Consider the following 6505-nt stretch of genomic DNA (forward strand, 5'->3'; position numbering starts at 1 on the left):
AGCTCTGATGTTTGGTTTCCTCCCTCTGATTAAACGGTTACACAGGTGTGTTGTCTGGTTAACCCTTGTGTTGTCCTTCGGGTCACTGGGACCCGAAGGACAACACAAGGGTTAATATGGAGCAAAGATGGAGCTTTATCTAACAGGTGGGAGGAGGAAGGTGTGTGAGAAGGTGTTGCTTATACATTTATAGGCCTTTTTCACGGCAGACATCTTGACATGTCATATTAGGAGAAGCTCAGGTGTGTTTAAAACCATTACTGATGGCTGCATTCCACTTAGGAGAGGCCCTGGTATTGTGCATGCTGACTCACTGAAATATCTTTCTGGGACACTTGATGGAATTGAGCCATTGTTAAGGTTATCAATTTCAGCTGTGCTCTTCCTACTATGACAAGTCAAAATGTCTGCTGTGAAAAAGGTCCTTTATGTTTGTTGAAACTTTAAGGTGCCTCAGCTTTACTTTATCCAGGGGCCTGTTGCACAAAACCAGGATAAGGGATTAAGCCGGGATATTCAGGTTATCCTGGATGAATTTAGCTTTGACTTGGTTGCACAAAAGCAGGTTGAATTAAACCCAGCCAAGTAATCATGGAGATTTATTATTTGCAGCTAGCCTGGTCCAGAGCAGGCTAACAGGCAGGCTAAGATTAATCCTCGAGTCTTATGTTAGATCAGCTGCCGCTCTGATCCGAAATAAACGTGTTTAACAGTTATTCTGTTGTCTTCTGAATGTGTTCTGCTTTATTTTTACTGACATGCATTACTTGTCACTATTGCTGTCATGAGTTTGATTTAAATCCTACTATTGCAGTTGCTTAGATGGTAAGAAATGGTTGCACTGGCACACGGAGATTAAGTGGGACAATGCGGAGGAAAATGAGGAGGAAATGGGCTTTTCCTCCGCTGCTCTCCCCGTGAATTTGCCCCGTGCAACATGGAGAGGCGGGGGGAGGCAGAGGGATCCTCCCACACCGTGCAGCGGTGGAGACGTTTAGCGCCATTAACGACGACAGACCAAACGTCCTTTTTTTTACGGGATGGGAGTGGGAATGTGTTGGATTGCCACGAAGCTTCTTAATCTTTTTATTTTGGTGCTGTCACTTGTCATCTTGGAGCTTGGGAGTGAGAAAAAAACCTGAATAACAGGCTATATTGTTTTACAGATATGCTTACAGTGTGTACTGAAGTCACTTCCTTCTTTTTCTAGTTTTTGTCTAGTCATGTTTGTTCTGTATGAACATTAATTGTAGAAAGATATTTAGAATTAGACATAGTTTATAGAGATTGGTGCATATGGTTGTAAAACATATTCTCCATTATGAATAAGGGTTTGAAATTAAGCCTAGTCCATAGGGTAAATTTGCCGAGGAACATTAATTCCCTCTGCTCACTTTTGAGGCAAAGTAAATAATAATAAATTTTATTTATATCGTGCTTTACAGGCTACTCAAAGACACTTTACAGTAAAACCAGCACATATAGCACATAAAAACAGATAGGGCCTACAGCAATACAACCAACATAAAACAAGCATATTAAAAAAAAAAAAAACAGAGTGTACAACTTTGTAAAAATGTGGACTGACTCTTTTTAAATCCTTACACATTCAGTTGGTCCGCTATTGTCTGTCGGGCTTTTTCTCTCTGTCTGATAACAACAGCTGTATTTCACTTTTTTTTTTTTTTTGTTTTTATATTTTATTATATTTTTCTTTTTTCTTTTTTAGAAGAGTAATTTTTTTTTTTTATTTTATTTTTTTTATATTTTTTTTTTTTTTTCTTTTTTTTTTTTTTTTATAAGCAGCTGCTCCATTTCTGCATCAGTAAATCTGTGATTGATACCGTGGTCTATTTAAGAAAGCCATGAACGTGCACTTATCCCAGCTATCTACACCTGGCTGGACCTAGCTTCACCTTCTCAATCCTGGCTCGGCAAACGTGTTACCGATTAAGCTGCGATGACCGGATCACACTAAGTCCAGCTGCGCTTTTTCAGTTATCCTGGATTTCTTCATTCTACTTTTGTGCAAAAGGCCCCAGGATACTTTAGTGTAGTTTATTGGACACAAATATAAACCTCCACACATCTGCAACATGTCAATGATATGACAATGGGTTTTTTTTTAACTTACAGAACAAACGGAGCTAAGTCACTTCCAGCGTTACATATGTAACCAGAAGTGAAGTAACTTCTGATTTTAACTGAAACCATGATCTTTTTCTAAACTTAACTTTGTAGTTTGTGTGCCTAGACATAACCAAACTGCGACCGTTTCACAACGTTAACGAGTTGTGTAAAACCACGACCGTTATGTTCTCTGGTTTAGATATGAGGATGAAAAACTTTTGAGGTATCTCTTAGGCCATGTATCAAGAATGCATGCACAATTCCTTATCTTCACCTTGCACACACACATAAACAGCATGCACACCCTCAACTTTTACGTTGCACAAGCACACATAAAGCATGCACATACTCAACTTTCACGTTGCACACACACACACACACACACACAAACACACAAAAAGCATGCAGAAGAAATTATCTTCGGGTTCGGGTTGGGCTCGGTCACATCAGAGCGATAAGGAATTTGTTGTAAAATGGTGCTACGGATCCTTTAAGAGAGCTCAGTACGTGTGTGTGTGTGTGTGTGTGGGTGTGGAAAGTGTGCAGAAGAGAGATAGAGAAAGAGGAAGCAGATGTGTAGATGTAACCGGAGCAGAGTTGGTGGAATAAGTTTAAGTTTCGTACACAGTGTGCGCAGTGTCCGAAATAAACCCCTGACTGAAAGCCAAGTTCATTCATTTGCTCACCAGAAAGAAGGATGTTATTCATTTAAGTAAGTAACCAGTCTCCCATGGTTTTCTGACCACGGTCGGAAAAGAAGCAAGCAGGAAAGGTTAACACATTGAACATTTTAACAGCTTATTCACGTGCGCTTGTTGACCCGTGTGCGCTGATGCTCTCATCTGTTGACATTTCCGAATGCCTTCCTACAGTTGCGTAAAGTGGCCGTAGTAGTTATGACGGAAGCAAAGCAGGAAGTAAGGTGAAGTATAAATGTGGCAAGTTTACAGATTTTATTTTACAATCACATAGAGCATTTACAAATTTCTTTAACTCATAAGCTGTCTTACCAGTATTCACAAAACTAATCAAAAGTGACCAGTAAAAAAACAAAACAATTAAAAAATAGAAATCTTCCTTAACTTTTTATATTCGGTATAACAACATGTGTAGATGCTAAAAAAGGCCTTACTCTTAAATAAAAATTAATAACACAATCAAATATTCAGCAATATTTTTTCTTCGGCTGCATATCAAATTGAAAAATTTAAAGAAATCTACATTTTTTGTGTGCAAAAAATACCCAATTCACTTTAGAAACATTTATTAGTGATTCTTTGAAAGTGAAAAAATGTCTGTGGGTTTAAATAGAAATTCTGTCATGATGCAGAGTTGAAGAGATGAATGCATCAAATCAATTTGTTGCCTATGTAATGGGACACATAATAATCAATCAAAAAAGTGTAAATCAATCACCACAGGAAACAGATTCTGTAAACAAATAAGATGTAAATTATAAAATGTTCATTTCTTCCCTTGAATAGCAATTATTCAATACATGAAATAAGATCAGTGACTAGTTTACTCTGACAGGAGAGATGATCAGAGGGGCAGAGTTTTTACCACCATCATTATTACAGGGATTGAAGAATGGGAAGAGTTTCTCAGTGAAGGAGCAGCCAGTAAAGGAGTAGATAAGAGCTGCAGCATCTACGTCATAAAAGGAGACCAGACCCTCCTCATAATCCACAAACACCCCCACCTTCTGAGGGGGAGACTTCAGAGAGAGAACAGGAAATCATAACATGTACAAACCTCGAGTTTCTTTCTAAGGAAACTGAAGTAGGAATGTTGTCCGTCCAGCATTGGCTCGCCTCCTACTGCAGCTCTGTTATTAGGTTTTGTTTCCTCGTACGTTTTTATTACTTTAGTTACGTACAGATGTTTCCCTGGCTTAACATAAGGTGAAGCTGGTACTGTACCTAACTTCTATGTGAGGTTATTTTGAGGGGAAACCCATACTTGTTAATGAGGAACCACTTGAGTTTGTGGAAGATTTCACCTATCTGGGCAAGGCTGGGAAAGGCTCAGGGTGCCTTCTCCCAACTCCGTCCCATCTGGAGATCAAAACACAAAATAGTGGCTAGCAAAAATGCTGCGTCACTAACTAAATAATAGCCAGAGTGGGGAATGTCAAGCCCTGAATGTAGGCCTGTGTAATGAAATGCATACAAAAACACATTTCTGACTACCTTACCAATTTACTACAGGTGTGACCTCCAAAGAGTTTAAACTGCAGAAACACTGAAGCCCAAAAACAAGAAGAAAGAAAAAAGGTGAATGAACTTGTAACAACATGTACAAACTAGAGATGTTCCGATACCAGTATCGGTATCGGCTCCGACACTGCCCAAAACGCTGGTATCGGTATCGGGAAGTACTGGAGTTTATGCATCAATCCGATACCGCGTAAGAAAGCCCTAAAGAAAATCTATGTTAAAGTAGTTTATTTATGTTATTTTTCCATTATAACTGACTGTCAAACTGGAGAATAAAAGAAAGTTCTGTGGCGTTCATTGTTTGTGTGTGTTTATGTTTCACAAAGAGTTTAACGTGAGACAGACTGACAACAAAGATAGAAGTAATATCATATCCATACAGGGACATCAGTACACAGTTGTTAAAACATAATACAATATATGAAACACTGGTATCTGATCGGTATTCGGTATCGGATGATACGCAAGTTCAAGTATCAGAATCGGTATTGGGAAGCAAAAAATGGTATCGGGCCATCTCTAGTACAAACCCCATTGGAATGTTGTCTGTCCAGTGTTGCTCTGCCTCTTAACCGCCTCTCTGTTTTTTAGGTTTTGTTTCCTCATATTTAGATATGATTTTAGTAACACTCAGGTGTATAGCGTAGGTGGCTTCTAGGGCTCCAGGAGGGACGTGCACAGACAGGGGGCAGGGGCAGGGGCTCAAAGAAAAAAGGTTCTAGTAATAGAAATTTAAACAAAATGTTAAATAGGCCTATATTAACACATCTGACTACTCTACCAATTTATTTTATTTTCCTTGCACAACTGTTTAATAGATTTAATAAATACTCAACAAGTAATCAGTTCACACAGAGATTTTTTAGCATTCACCAGGTTAATCACCATCAGCAAAGGACACTCTGCTACAATGTGCATGTTTCTAGTTTCAATTATATATTTAGAATAAGCCCCAAGGAGATGGACTTAGTTTCACTAAAAATTGGTTTATTTTGCAAATGGCAATAAATCATGATCATTCTTTTGGTGCTATTGAAATAAATTACTAAGACGAGACGATGACGAGAATGCACCAATGTCCAAAAACGCTGACTACGACTAAATTAACATGCATTATTGTTGATGAAAAAAGACAAGACTAAAATGTTTTGTATAAAATAAAAACTAAGATAAAATATCTCTTCATTTTTGCCTACAATGTCTATACTTTTCCATCATGAGATAGAATATTCAGCTGTTACGCCTTCGGGTGTTTGACTGAAATGGTTATCAGAAATAATTTATTTAAAAAAAAGACAAATGTTTTGACTTAAACTTGACTAAGACATACTGAGTTTTCTTTTAACTAAAAGTAGACTAAAATGATGAGACTTTTAGTCGACTAAAACTTGACTAACAAAAAAAAAAAAGGGTATGTGAATGACTAAATATGACTGAAACTGACAAGAACAGTTGGCACAAGACTAAGACTAAATTAAAAACAGGTGACAAAATGAACACTAGTGGGGGGGTGATTCAAACTCCACAATCACTGCTGGTGAACACAAACATTTAGGGAACACACAAAAATGCTTTTACTTTGGCAGCACAACCTTGGAAACAACAATGTAACACACTTGTAGAGTTTTCATCATCATAATTAATACAGGGACTAAAATATGGGAAGAGTATCTCCGTGAAGGAGCAGCCAGTAAAGGAGTAGATAAGAGCTGCAGCATCTACGTCATAAAAGGAGACCAGACCCTCCTCATAATCCACAAACACCCCCACCTTCTGAGGAGGAGACTTCAGAGAGAGAAGGACTGGAGGTCTAGCAAGAGCTTTGTACTCATTTCCATTTCTCAACCATATAGTCCAGTAAACATCCAGGGCTCAGTGTGATGTTTCCCTTCCTGTTGACAGACTCTCTGGCCACTCCTAAAGTCCATTCAGTCTTTCCTTTAACTTGAACCTCAAAGTAAAATCTGCCTGAAGAGAAATTCTGCTTTCCTAAAACACAAGCACAATAAGAAAATCTCTTTGGGTTGTCTGGGAGATTCTTCTTTACATCACCAAGACGTACTTGTTTCCTACCACGAGACAGGATGAGTTGAGGATGTGCTGTTTGAGGATCAAGAGTCAAATCCACTGCATACTGCTGGACCCTCCTTAGCCCA

Source organism: Perca fluviatilis, chromosome 1 (genome assembly GCF_010015445.1).
Source record: "Perca fluviatilis chromosome 1, GENO_Pfluv_1.0, whole genome shotgun sequence".
NCBI lineage: Eukaryota > Metazoa > Chordata > Actinopteri > Perciformes > Percidae > Perca > Perca fluviatilis.